A 15,082-nucleotide genomic window follows, 5' to 3' on the forward strand; every position below is an offset into this window, starting at 1 on the left:
TCTAGAAAACAGCATTGGTTCTAAGTGCTTTTTGCAAGGGTGCCTGTCGCTCCTCACCACTTTTAGAGGGAGTGATCTGGTTTGGGGAAGTATACTTTTCATCTTAGTTCTCAGCCCGTCATCAGTGAGGTATTCAAGGCAGAAACCCTTTTCATAGCACTTCACACAGGAGTGGCCCACCTACGAGGTGTGGTGAGACAGTCACCTCAGGCAGCAGACTGGGCACAACTGTGAGGGGCGGCAGATCTGCGCCCCAAGGAGCATACCCCTGGCTGCCCACTCTGCCACTGCCACCCCCAGCACCACCTGCTCCTCTCTGGCCTCCTTCAGTGTGCCAAGGCTCTCCCAAGCCACCTCCAATTGCCTCAGGCAGCACCTGTGGGTGGCATGGCAGACATGAGAGGTCTGCCATTTTCTGCTTTGCCTCAAGCGGCAAAACATCCTGGGCTTGCCCTGACTCTATGTTTGATGAATGCAGAAGTGTTTCACGGGCTTGTAGGCTAGGAGTTGGGCTGTCAGGTTGAAACCCAGGGATGTGCATTTTACCTTTAAACTCACCAGTAAATCTCCCTCCTGTTTTTGTCTGTGATGCCCATCTTGGAAGTATGGAAGACATCTCAATATAAACAGGAATAGTAGCAGAACTTAATTTTAACCAAGTCTTCACCCCGGGAGTTGTTTTGAACGCCAGGATTCAGGCTGCTGGTGAGTGAACAAAGCCCATGTCAGTAGCTCAGCAGCACATATGTCTGTTCCTTTATTTGTCCATTCCTCTGGGCTTGAGCCTATCTAGAAGCAGCAGCTGGGAAGCCACCCCTCATTTAAGATTTCCTGGAGTAACATGATGTCCAGCCCTTGTTAGTAATGGAAATGGTGGGTGGCTCAGCATGCATAACATGGTAATGCTGCCCAAAGGAAGGCTACTGGCACCAGGGATGAATGGACCACATAATGCTTTGCTGAGGCTGCTCATACCTGGAGCCTATCCTGTGAATGAACAGAAAAGTAAAACCGGAGTCCCCCTTAACAATAGGATGGGAGTTCTGTGCCATTGAATTCAGAGGAAGAGGTATGATTTGGTGCAGCTGCTGACAGACTGAGCCTATACAATGTCTGGTTCAAATCTCACTGCACTAGATTTCATTAATTATGGGGGAACTTTGGGGAGACTTAATAAAATCTACAAGCCCCAACACTCTACCATTTTAGCCAAACCATGTCTGTTGCTGTAACAACAGTAATTTAGAAGGCTGGCCTAAAAGAGGAGCAGAACTTTCTTGTCCCCCTCATATCCCTGAATAGCATGTCTCTGAATGCCAGTTGCTAAGAATTGTAAGCAGAAGATGCTGTTGCATTCAAGGACCTGCTTGCAGCCTTCCTGCTGGATGCTGGGATAGATGGGCCTTTGGCCTGGTCCAGCAGGACTCCTGTGTACTTTGTCTGGAGCACTGGTTTTTGGCCAAGTCCCTGTCTTTCATCCTCAGAGCCTGCCATGTGCAACACAGCCATACTGACCTTACGTGTTTTTCTGTAAAGACCACTGTGGGCTCCTTTGCGAGGGGCTTTGAACACTCGCTCTGTCAGTCAGATGTTTATTACAGCAAGCTGACCAATGTATAAAATACAGAAGCACACCCTCTATGTAGCCAGTTACCCCAAACAAATTCCAAGCTAACAGTCATCACTGATCTAAGGGACATGACAACATTCTGACATTTTGCCACCCGCTCTGTAATAAACATATTTGTACCCTAAATATCTATGCTAATTATTATTGTATCCTCGTTAAGTATATTAATTTACAATTATTAAATGTGTGTTGGACTGGGCTGTTAATAAAGCAATTAATTAACATAAGAATATATACATATGTAACAGATAATTGACATTATTAACAATATACTAAATTATATATTCAAAGCTTGCATTCAGAAATTAGTGTGCTGATGAGTATGATGGTAATTTAATATGAATTTCAAAGCACTAAGCAAATATCAAAGAGTTGCTTTGAATTCAAGGATGTGTCAGGAAGAGACATACTTGCTAGTTTTTTTAATAATAGTTAGAAGGTACCCTTACTTGGTTTTACAGCATTTTCATCCTGTCTTACAACCACTGAGTAACCCCAGTTCTCTAACTGACGCAGAGGCTGTCAGCCGTCACTTGTTTTGTCTGAAGCTAGTGGGCCTTAGGAACTTTCTGTCCTGGCATAGGGTGTGACACTATTGTCTTTTGGGGGAAAACATGTGGGGAGGGGGCACTTAGAATGGCAGCATAGAAAGAAGGAATAAGTTAAGCATTGACGAAGTTCATTGTCAAAGTTCATTGTGTTTTAATTATTTAAGTAATGTTTTAATTACATAACCTTCACACTTTTTTTACTTCTGCCTGTTCAAGCGGGACTTTTGCAGATAAAAAATAGAACTGCAGAAAATTGGTCGCAGATCTCGTTAGGCAGCGGAGTTATGAGTGGGACTAACTTTCCATGTGCCAGGGTACAGAAACATGGCTTTTTATTCTGTGAACCACCCTGAGATCTTACGATGAAGGGCAGTATATAAATTTAATAAGTACTAATAGTAGTAGTAAAAATAGGTAGTTCATCTATTGAATGTATTATTCATTTTATTCAACTTTTAAAATCAAAATGTATTAAATATTTTCTTGGGTTATAAAAGTACATACAGGGTCTCTGCTTTCGGTTAATAGAATTCATTCTACAAATTGTTCATATTCGATGTGAGACAATAATGTTATAGACAGTATAAAGTCGTGGGGGAAGAGAATGGCGAGAGAGAGTGGGAGGTGAGAGAAGGGGGATATTAAACTCATTCTTCTACATAGGTTGTAAAATTTTGTGTCAGCATCACATGGGTAGGTTCTCTTTCTATTCATTTATTAGTTTCCATTGGCCGTGAGGGAGATTGGGGGGCCTAGAGCATGGTTGGTTGCCTATAGTTGACTGCAGTGAGTTTTGTTTGTATGTGTGAGTGGAAGAGGACTGTTGGGTCAGCTTAGGCATATCAATTAATATGCTGTCGGTGGGTTCCTGTTGTGGTCTTGCTGGGCTGTGTACGGAATAAAGGGGAGCCACAGCAGGGTGACGGCATCCTATTTAGTTTGTCCCTGTGCTAGTTTCAATTTGTTGGTTAGCTTTTCTAGGAGGTGGCTTATGAGTTATTTGCAGTGTGAGTGTGTGTGTGTTATTGTATTGGAAGATATTTAGTAAGGACAGTTCTGGAGTGGCTTCTGGTACCTGTTATTTTGAATATTTCTTGTATGATTGACATCCAAAAGGGTTGAATTTTTGGGCAATCCCACCACATGTGGAGGTATGTGCCTGTAGAGGTGCAACATCCTCGGCATTTTGGTGAGGTTGCTGGGTGTATCAGCACCCACTTCCATGGGGTTAGGTACCACCTATAGATTAGCTTCAAAGTGAATTCCCTTCTTTTGGCTGAGATGGATTTTAAGGATGGTTTAGATCACAGTTTAGTTCATTGGGTAGGGTTTATTTCATAACCTATGTCATGCTCCCATTGTTTTTTGATTGAGATGTGGGGTTTCAACTGTGTTTATATCCAATGGATTTCCATGAATCCTAAAGGAAAAATGAGGATGCATTACATTTAGCTTCCAGTGCTTTTTATTAAACTGTTTTTTCCCTGAATTGAATGAGCCATGTCATTCAACATGCCACTGTCTAGTTCAGTGCCGTTACCATGATGAATCCTGACAAGAATTTTTGCTCCTGGCTTTTGTGCAGAAATGTAAATGATAACAGAGCTAGACAAGTTATAATTCAATTACGTAACATGTGAAGCTCCTGCTGCTAGAACCAGGGCAGAACACACCTTTGGCTATTACGTCAGCTTCTCCTTCCGTGCATTATGCTCCAGTGCTTTCTCCAACATTTGCTTGCTGTTTTGTGAAACATACTGGAGTGTTTTCAGCTGTTGCACTTAAACCCGCTTTGGGTTTCCCCTCTTATTTAGCTAATTATTCTAGCAGCAAAAGATTGCCTAAGGACTCGTCTGCACAGCTGCAATTATAACATTATAAGTGTGTTATAAAAATGTGACACCAGATGGATCTGTAGAGCTGAATGGCAAATCGCAAATATATTTTATTTATTTTATAGCATTTTTAATAGCATTTTAATAGCATTTTTTATGTCTGTGTAGATCCAGCTTAAGTGTAATCAGTTCTACATGTGTGAAAGAAAACAAGAGATAAAGATTGATTCTGAATTCAACCTTTGACTAATGAGCTAGAACTATAGCACCTGTCTTGAGCACAAAACAGAAAGTTTGTCTGTCATGAGAGCAGGAAGGGGTGACCTTGTTCACAATCCTTGCATCTACCTTCTATTATTCCCTTTAGCCACTTTATGCTTGCTTGCTTGCTTAATTAATTAACCACTTTTCTTCAAAGGAACTCAAGTTGGTGTACATGGGTCTCCTCCTCCCCAGTTCATTTTCACAACAACCCTGTGAGGTAGATTATGCTAAGAGATGGATACTACCCTAGGGTCACTCAGTGAGCTTCATGGCTGAATGGGGATTCGAACCCTGGTCTCCCAGGTCATAGTCCAGTGCTCTAACCATTACACCACACTGGCTCTTACTGTATTGTGCTTGAGGCAGTGAAGCATTGGATACTGTTTGCTCAACCAATGTGATAGCTTGGACTATCTAGCCCTGCCCTATAATACTAGCCGGCTCATGCCTTAAGATATTTGGAGAAGGCTCCTTTCCAGGTCCCATACTATCTCAAAACAACCACAATAAGTTTTTTTAATGTGTTTGGAATGGCACTGATCAAACCTGCATGGATTGTAAGAAGACGTTGCTCACTACAGTAGCAACATTGATGCCAACCAATACGTGCTTACAGCTCTAATGCAAACATCATTCACTGTTGCTGGTTTTTTTGGGGGGAAAGCTACATTGCCCCAGCAAATTGCATCATTGCATCATTAGTGCTGCAAAAACATGATATCCTAGTTATCGCAGTGCTAGATTGTTTTTACATTTCAAAGCTTCTGTTATGAAATACTACTACCATATCTGCTTGCATCTACACCACACATTCAAAGCACATGGCTTCCCCCAAATAATCATGGGAACTGTAGTTTGCTCCCTCACAGAAATACAATTCCCAGCACCCTTAACAAACTACAGTTCCAAATATACCTAGGGTTAAGCCAGGTGCTTTAACTGCATTGAGTTGTTCTTCTGTACTTTGTGTCTCTTTTCCACCACTAACAGTTTCTTTTGGCGCCTACCTAATTTGCCCTAGCGTGCATGGGAAATCACTGTCCATGTGGCAACACTAGCCAGAAAGACAATGGCAGGAACATGGTAGCAGGGCCTGGTGGTGGGTCTCTCAACCATCTCTGGATCCCAGTAAATGCTTGGCCCTCTTGCAGCTGCCATCAACTTTTCACTGTGCGCACACAAGCAGTAGTGTTTTCCATTCCCTTATCTTCTGTTCCTTGAACAAAATTACTGTCTGCCTCCAGCCACAATAATTTATTTAAATTGAGACCTTATTTAAGTCACTTGGTGCCATTGATTTTAGTACATCAACCAAATTGGAGTGGTTTTGCACAATGTCATTGGCCTGGACGTATTGACATAATTATCAAATTAAAGAAAGAAATGAAGCCATCCCTCTGTTTGTTCTAAATAATTCGTGGCAACAATCAAATTGGGAATACATTTCTGACAAATTCCAGTTAAGCTCTTTATCTCCCCCTCAGCAGATGGTTGTGCTTCTACCTAGAACTGGGAGGGAAGAAATCATGTGAACTCTGGAAAAAAAACCCGCTAAGCTTTGATTAAAATGGAAAACGGCATAAAAAAGAAATGAAAGCATTTTGGAGGACTGAAAAGCTCAGTGTCCTGTGACCTTTCTATCATGAAATCCCACAGATTTTTAACTCATTATTTTCAAGGTAGCAGATGAAAGAAATCCTTACCACAAGACTCATGGCGGGTTGGAGCAGGATGAAAAGTATTGACACAGATCTGTAGGAAAGATAAATTTAACAATAATCAGGACTGTGTGTAGACTGATTGTGCAGAAGTACTGAAAAATCCTTATATGCTTGAAATTGAAAATGTATGGAAAACCTGTGCCAAAGTGGCTGGATAAGGGTGGGTGAATACTATTTCTAATGCTTGGAGAATCATGTTGTCCTTGGGATTCAGTGTCCTGCCCTCCATCACTATGCAATATAACAAGTAAATGAATAAATAAATCACAAAGTAAATTATGCAAAATAAGGGAATTATACAGAGTTGTTCAGTTTAATTTATACAGGTCACAGAATTCACTGTTTCTACACACAGAATTAGGATGGCCTGGGTACACCATTATAGTTTTTTTTTTTTTAAGGCAGAAGTTTACCACCAGGGAAACAGTGTTTGGAGGGAATGTAGAACATGTTTTTGCTCAAGGGTGTTTTGTTCCTAAGTCCTAGTATGTGGAGGGACACATTACGTATATCCCCCTGCCCATGAAAACTTTATTGTAAAATACAGTAACTGAATTAAAGAGTTAACATGATCCCACAGCTCAGGTTGCAAGTGGGTGTGGCTTTATAAGCTCTCAGCAGCCTCTACTCCCCCCTTCTCAGTCTTCTCTTTGCACTTACTGGAACAATTCATGACTCCTTGCAAGTAAAAAGGTGATTTTTATAGCCTGCATATTTGCTAACCCAAATATTGCATGATCCTTTTTGAAAGGAAACCAAGTTTTTCCCTTTTAGTCATTTGAAATCATTTTTATATTTATTGTACTGCCAGCAGATGGAGACTTGTTTACTGTAACTTTTGGAAACTCTGTTGGTAAACTCTGTTGGAAACATACACTTATTTGCAAAGCGAAGTGTATGTGATTTATTCTAGCCTAAGTCTTTTCACAGGGAACATTTATTTAAAGGTGGATGAAGGCAGATGCAAATTCTAACCAAGTATTAATGTGCTTGGAGCAATCACCATTTTGCCGCTATGAAAGAGTAAGGATCTTTCTCCCAAAACTCTCTCTCCAGTAGGCTTTCTTAATCAGCCTTGTGAATTCTAACACTTCAGGCAGGCACTTAGAGAGCTTTTCCATGGGGTTGTGCTGGCCTTGGAGGCAATGACTGCAGTAGCACCAGCACAATATGCAGGACCTCGCATACCATGCCAGACCTCAAACTGTCACTTTTCAGATCTGAAAGGCAGGCAGGCAGGCAGGGAGGAGGAGGAGGAAGTGGCCCAACAAGAGAGACTCATTGCCTTCAGAATGTGGAAGGTGTCCAGTTTTTCAAGTAAGATCTGGGGCACTCATTGCAGAGGCACAAAAGGAGCAAAGAAAAGGGCATTGTCCTTCCTTGGAAAGACACTAAGTTCTACATGAGTGCTAATTGTTGTCAACTCCCTTAGATGGGAGGATGCTGTAGGCACATGCAAGAGAAGGTTTCACATCAATTGCCAGGCAACTAATGTGTGATGAGCAGCTGTGTTTCTGACTCAGCCAGGATCAAGAATGATCCCCCTTCATGTTGTCATGCTTTTCAGATGCTTTCAATTAGCCATCTGAGTGACATTAATCATCCCATCTCCTCTCTGTAATAGAAAGATGTTTACATATAATCTGATCTAATGTTTGCTCCCAAAATAGGAGCTGCCATTTTTGAAACTTGGCACAGAACCATCTCTGCTTTTCATCCACCAGGGACAGAGGATGAAAAACAAGAGCTGATTGGACTGCAATTTAAGTGGCGATTCCATTCGTATTTTCTGTCTTTTCCACTGGAACAATTTCATTTGATTCTGCTCCCAGGGTAGTTTCCTTGATAATGACTTTACTTCTGTTTTATGTAAGCCATTTAGGCTACAGTCCAGTAACCCCATTGAATTTCATAGGACTTGCCTCTGAGTAGACATAGGATTGTACTGTAAATTAATCTAAAGCCGTTACTCTCTGTTCCTTTTAATTCTAGAGCATTGTCTACTCACATGCTAGAAACAAAGAACTTCCCTCATTCCCTTTCACTGGCTTGGGCCACAGAAACATTGATATCTCTGGCCTAAGAAATCAGGTGACAACTGGGGATGCCCTCTTTCCCAATCCCATTCAACATCCAGGTCTTCTCTTTTGACAGGCAGAGCCAGTATCTGTTACTGCAGTGGTTTTCAACCAGTATGCCATGGCACCGTGGGGTGCCTTGAATGATAGTCAGGTGTGCCACGGGCAACCCTGGCCTCTGTCCCTCTTTCCTTCCCTCCTCTGATTCCCTCTTGCATAGCTGCTTCCCAAAGGCTTGCACAGCTGTTGCAGCAGCCCTGGCTACAAGCTTGGCCAGCGAATGGTGGCTCTGGGGCTGGCCAGGGGAGCTGGTTGCCAGGAGCTGAGGCAGCCTCAAAGCAAGCAAGCAAGCAGGTGAAGGAGCCCAGCCAGCCAGCCCACCAGACCTTGTTGTTGGGAATTGATGGACAAGTGGGAGGGTAGGCAGGGAGGGAGGCGCTGTGCTGGCCTTCCATGTGCTGCCTGCCTGGGAGCTGAGTGTCTGGTGCTGAAGGGGAGCCTTTCCGCCATGCTGTCCTGGCAGTGCCCGCTGCTGCCACTGCTGCCTCCTAAGGTAAGGTGCTGGCCTTTGGCTCCCTATTGCTGGTTGCTAGTTGCTCTGCAGCACCCTCTGGTGCCACAGTGGTACCTCGGACGCGGGTGGTGCTGTGAGTTAAACCAGTGCTTCCCAACCTTTTTATTGCCGCAGACCAGTCAACGTTTGATAATTTTACTTGGGCCCCGTGGGGGGGGGGGGGGAATGTTGATTGTTTATATTTTATTTAGATTGTTTTGATTTAATAATTTTAATTTAATTGTATTTAAACATGCCTTCAAAATAAAATACAGTTACACCAAAATAAGCCATACTTCCGTGCCGCGGAGACCAACCCCCACAGGCACCTCCACTCACAGAGTCACTCCATGCGGCCGGCACTGCGGGATCTCCAAGAGCTCCACTTAACAGCTGATTGTGCTCCCGCCTTGCTGGCTGCATCCCCACGCTCTGCCTTCTCGTCCACTGCTGTCCCTGCCGCTTCCGTGCTTGCCGCCACCACTGGGCTATATGCTTCTTCCTTGCCTGGCCTGGCCAACGAGCTTGGAGTGCCCTGCAGCGGTGGGCGGAGCACCTCCGCCTGGCCCGGCCAAGGACGCCTGCCGCCCCGCCACCCGGAATCGGTGGCTGCTGCAGCGCCAAGCACTCAAGAGAGCCCAGCAGTGCCCTGAGCCAGCACCCTGAGCCGTAAAAACAGTACCGGTAATAAAAAAAAAATAAGACACCCCACTGAAAGTAAGCCACCCTGTGTGTTTTTTTGAGGAAAAAAGTTATAAGACGGTGTCTTTAAAAAGGGGAAACACGGGGTATGTGGGTGTGGGGGCGTTCTTTTTCTGGAACTCAAAGTTGTCCTTGCCACCAGGATATTGCCTGTGGCATTGTGCATTATAAGGCTTTAGGAATAGAGACTTGGAGGGAGAATACAAGGCTGTGTGTTGCCTTGGAAACCAGACCAAAATAATAAAGAAAGATAAAGAGGTGCCGGAACTCACTATGAATGCCTTCCTTCTTCTCTTAGAATGGCAATGGCTCCCACCTGAGAGGTGCTGGAACTGAGTTCTGGTTGAAAAAAAGGCCTGAAGAGAGAGGCAGGGGAGAAAACTGGGGATGAGCTAAATAACACTAACATTTTCAAGGTTGGATCCCTTTTAAAGATTTTGTATAACTCTCCAGCAATTTGACTTTCACCCCTGAAGTCTTCCATTGTCTCCTGAGACAGGAGATAGACGGATGATGACAATGACAATCCAATGAAGGTTTTTTTCCTAGCGCACAGGGAGAAGCAGCAGCACTTAAGTCCCTAGAAGGATTTACCGTAAGTGTTTTTGCTCACGGCTGCTGAATGCAAAATGTGGGGTGCAGATGAGGTGAGGTTTAATGTGCACCCTGATCAGGATGCTAATAGGTGCTAATGGATAAGTACCTATCTGAGGTGTGTGGTGGTTTTTTTCATAGGGGAATAGTTAGGGGGTCCCAAGGGTCATCTAGTCCAACCGTCTGCAAGGCAGGAATCTCCACTCAAACATCCCTGGCAGATGCCTAGAAACCTTCAATGAGTTCACAGCCTCCCAAGGAAGTCCATTCCCTGGCCGGTCAATTTGCCAGTTCCTAGCAGCTTGCAAAAAGAAGAAAAGTTTGGCTTTGCTTTGTTTTTTTGAGAAAGACAACCCCAGGCAGAAGTGTGGATTCCTCCCCACCTCCATTAAAAACCCATTTTTAACACACACCCATTCTTCCATGTCCCTTTCTATGATTGTGTTGTTCTTGGTTGTTGCATGTTGCATGTTGATGCTGATACTTCAGGTTCTGGCAGATTGGGGCTGGGGGTTTATTTTATTAAAACGCCATGCTTTCAACACACACACAGGCTGAAGGAGAGGAGCACTTCAGGCTATCTGCTCTTACGGTACTTAAAAAATGAAATGAAAAATGAAAGAGAATGGGCTGCAGTTCTGCTTCAAGCAGCTGCTTCCTGCTCAGGTACAGTATGTTTTGTGCAGTTTTGCAGCCTTTATGGAGGTAATGGGGGGGGGCATCATGCACACACATACAGGAGCCTGGAGACACTGGCTAAGCAGGTACATGACAAGGTCCTCTGGGAGCATTAAGGGGACTAGGCCAATCCCACTAATCCGTGGACTGCATGCCACTGGTCATAGCTGCCAAGTCCTCCCTTTTTTTAAGGGAAATTCCTTTATGCTGAATAGGCTTCCTCGCGAGAAAAGGGAAAACTTGGCAGCTATGCCACTGGTATGTATAAAATGTTTCTCATGGCTTCCAGCATGGAGGTTCCTTTTGCCAGGGCTCTGCAATGGCCCACCAGTATACGGCCTTGGATGGTTTGAGTGCACTAAGGACACTGCAGGGAGGAAAGTATTTGAGTTTTTTAAGGGTTTGCATGCGCCTCTTTGCATTGTTGATGGGAATCACTTGTGCTGTATGTGCTAAAGACAACCTTGTGCTGGTTCTCTCAGCTTAGTTTAGATATAATAGAGTTTAGGAATTAAGCCAGTTAGGGAGATGCTCATAATGAAAGGAAGACTGAGAAGCAACACTTGAGGTTATCTCTAAGCCCTCCCAAACGATTCTAATATGGACCTATTTTAAATGTTGGTGGCACAGAACATTCAGAAAACAACTTTTAAGACACCGTTAGGCAGTTTTTGAAAAGTATGTGACCCATTTGTTGCATGAATTATGAGAGGCTCATTAACTAGTTTAAAAGATGATGAGTATGAATGAATAAGTAATACTCTAAAAGCTAATGCACTTTCATCCTCCTCTCCCTAGCACTTAATGGAATAGAATATGAATTTTGCCGGTTCTGCCCATGGGAAAGGAAGGCATTCATCTCTCATAATTCTGAATGACTTCTGCTAACCCAGTGCTATATTGCAAAGAACCATTTTTGGCCTTGGGAGAAATCATTCCCTTGCATTTCAGGCCTTCAGAAACAAATTGCATCAACTCATATTTTCCTAGAATGCCTTACCCTTTATTTTGCTGTAGAGAGAATGTAGACAGAGCATGCAACAACTCAAATATTTGCTATCCTATACAGTAGGATTGGTATTGGGGCCACTGCACCCGAAACAGAGGAATTATAATAGTAGTCATGGTTATTGTAAATATTACTGAGTGATCAGGTAATCAAAACAAAATTTAAAAAATCCTTCCAGTAGCACCTTAGAGACCTACTAAGTTTGTCATAGGTATGAGCTTTCGTGTGCATGTTGTTCAGATTTCGTGTGTGTTCTTCATATTCTTTTTATTTTGTTTTGACTACATCAGACCAACACGGCTACCTACCAGAAGCAGCTTGGAAGATACTGCAACTAGGAATGAGTCAAAATGAAGAACACTTTTCATGAAGATATTTAAGATGCTTTTCAGGGAATTTCTGTGAATGATAATTGAAGAGTTCGCTCATTCAGAGTGAGGGCAATGCTTCCTGTCCCCCCCTCTGAGTTGATTATGCAACATCATGTGATAGTGTGACATCATCCAAATCACTTTGTGATCCCTGATTGGCAGGGACCACACGGTGGTCAATTTCAGCTATGAAAAGCAGTGAAAAAAGGAGAAAAGGGAACTTGGGAAATATTTGGAGAGCCTACAGAACATGACTTTTGCAACATACTCATTTGTCAAAGTCCAGTGCTATGCTAACTGCAGCATGACAATCCTACCAATAATGTTTGAAGGTGAAATATGGGTGAGCTGCCAGTGTGGATACTTTCCATGCCATTAAATAGACGTCTAAAGTTGTTATGTCTGAAGCATCATTAAAAGGATGGTTGCAACCCTTCCTCATGTTCTGTTCTGTAGAATAGATTTCTTTAAGACTTTGTAACACACACACACACACACACACACACACACACACACAACCCCCCCGCAAATGTGCAATAACAGATCCTGTTAGTGTGGGAGAGCTTGCATTTAAAAGAGTTCAGATTCATTCCTAGATATCTCCATTTTTTAAAAGGGCGGATAGGAAGACTGGGAAGGACTCCTGCAGGAGATCCCAGAGAGCCACTGCTAGTCAGAGAAGATCATACTCAGACTAAAAGCCCAACCCATGCCTCTCCAGAATTAAGTCCCACAGAGTTCAGTGGGGCTGGCTCTCGGTAGGTGCAGGTGTTGTGTAAAGCAGTCTGAATGATGCCCTGTATACTTGCATCTCAGCATTTCTCCTTGGAGCTTGCTGCTGTTTTTCCTGTTCAGAGAAGCTTGGTTTGCCCTTAGCTTTTTGCTTTATATTGTCTTTCTGGTTATCACCAGGTCCTAAATCCTGCAAACTACCGTATTTATGCAAATCTAATGTGCCAGCGAATCTAATGCGCACCTCAATTTTCAAAACCTTGAAACCAAAAAAGTATTTGCTGGCACCATCAAATCGAATGTGCACCCTAATTTTTGCGACGTACTTTGGCCAAAAAAAGGTGTGCATTACATTTGAGTAAATATGGTATATGAAAAATCTATAACTACATTGGATTAATGAAGAACTGTGGATAACAGCTAGACGCTAGAAAGTTTAAATTGTCCTCCTGTGCTGGGTTTGGTGGAATGGTCAAATGTACAAGTTGTGGCTTACAGAGATATGCAACAGTAGAACAGGTATGATTATTATCCATTCAACGATAGTGAGAGCATCTTCCTTGCAGGCTTTTTCCTGGCTGTTTGGTAAGCATCTCTCTCTCTCTTCCTTTGCCTAAGGCTTGTGGCCATAAAAGCAAATGACAAAGTTGGTTTTTCCCTTCGCAATTCTGCCTTTGTAAAAAGCAGTAACCGCTGTTTTAAGCCTAAAGGTGTTTTGTACTGTTTTGATTGTGGACTCAAGTCCCAGAATTGCCAAAAGCCACTGCACACTGTTTTTGGATCTGCAAGTTCCAATGGTTCTGCCTCAGTACCACCTTTAAAGATAGTCCTTTAGGCCCATGCTGGTGGCATAATTTTATATATATACACCATACACAGCATTAAATGTTCAACTGGATGTGTGAGAGGTGAAAGCCTCATATCCGTTTCTAAAACAGAACCCACCCACACACCAGGAGTTTGCATATAAAAAAAGCTTCTTAAAATGAAGGAAGCTTGTTAGGAAGGAGAGAATAGTTAAAGTAGAGAATGCATCTGTTTTGAAGGTTTTCCGTATCCAGTCTGAAAGATTTAATTTATTATGGTGCACTGAAGTCTTTCTATCTATGCCGGCATTGACAATCTGGTTTGATTATTATTATACAAATTGAATGTGTGACACAACTTTGCAGTGTTTCTGTTCAAATTTCCAACCAGCCAGCATCTTCCTGGAATTGACGATTGTGTTCCTCCTCCTTGTTAGTGTTCTGGTTTTCCTTGCAACAGACATTCAGGATTTAATGACCACTGAGCATGCTGTTCTCTTTGGACTGTTAGTCCCCCACCCCCCCAAAAAAATATTTTCTGTAATCCTTGGGGACGGGGGTTCTCCTTCAGCATGGCAACAGTTCCACAGCAGCCTTCTTTTGGCCACATTCCCATAAGCGTTCATCAGCTGAGTTCCATTAGAGCTCATGTTCTATTTTCTGTGTTTCATATTTAAAAGCATTCATTTTTTAAAATCCTGTTTCCTGACTGTTGGTAATGGAATGACTGTTTGGATGATATCCAGAAAAGCTGTGCCTAGTGTATAAACTACATTAAGATGAAAATTCCTGTTATGAAAAGCATGAGGTCTATTACAGGAAAGAACTTGATGCATGAATACTAGATCAGCCTTTCTCTCAACTTTGGATTCCCAGATGTTGTTGCCCTACAACTCCCACCATCCCTAGCTAGCAGGACCATTGGTCAGGGATGATGGGAGTTGTAGTCCAACATCTGGAGACCCAAGGTTGAGAAAGGCTGATACCCAAGTTGCTGCCCTCTAGATGTTGCTGGTACCCCAACTCCCACGATGATGGGAGCTGGAAGCCAGTAGCAGCTCAAGGGGACCATGTTGGCTACCCTGTTCTAGATCAGGGGTCAGCAAACTTTTTCAGCAGGGGACTGGTCCACTGTCCCTCAGACCTTGTGGGGGGCTGGACTATATTTTGAAGAAGAAGAAAAAAGAACAAATTTCTATGCCCCACAAATAACCCAGAGATGCATTTAAAATAAAAGCACACATTCTACTCATGTAAAAACATGCTGATTCCCGGACTGTCCATGGGCCACATTTAGAAGGCAATTGGGCTGGATCCGGCACTGGGCCTTAGTTTGCCTACCCATGTTCTAGATGATAATCATAAACACACTAGATAGCTTTGTTGAAGTACTAGATGGGATTGCTTGGGAGCTGCTCAGAGTGGCTGGGGAAACCCAGCCAGATATAATAATAATAATTTATTATTTATACCCGCCCATCTGGCTGGGTTTCCCCAGCCACTCTGGCCAGCTTCCAACAGAAAAATAAAATAAAATTTGGGGAAATAAATGAGAATT

At 43.1% G+C, this 15,082-nt stretch overlaps 1 long non-coding RNA gene across 1 annotated transcript; it reads left to right on the top strand.

Annotated features, from left to right (window-relative positions):
- The first annotated feature begins 2,041 nt into the window (after positions 1–2,041).
- Positions 2,042–14,652, top strand: LOC132592841 (uncharacterized). The gene is made up of 3 exons (XR_009558358.1): positions 2,042–8,632; positions 10,482–10,594; positions 11,906–14,652. It is a non-coding gene; the product is annotated as an uncharacterized LOC132592841 (long non-coding RNA).
- Positions 14,653–15,082: the final 430 nt, after the last annotated feature.

The sequence above is a fragment of the Zootoca vivipara genome, chromosome 12 (genome assembly GCF_963506605.1).
Source record: "Zootoca vivipara chromosome 12, rZooViv1.1, whole genome shotgun sequence".
NCBI classification, from domain to species: Eukaryota; Metazoa; Chordata; class Lepidosauria; order Squamata; family Lacertidae; genus Zootoca; species Zootoca vivipara.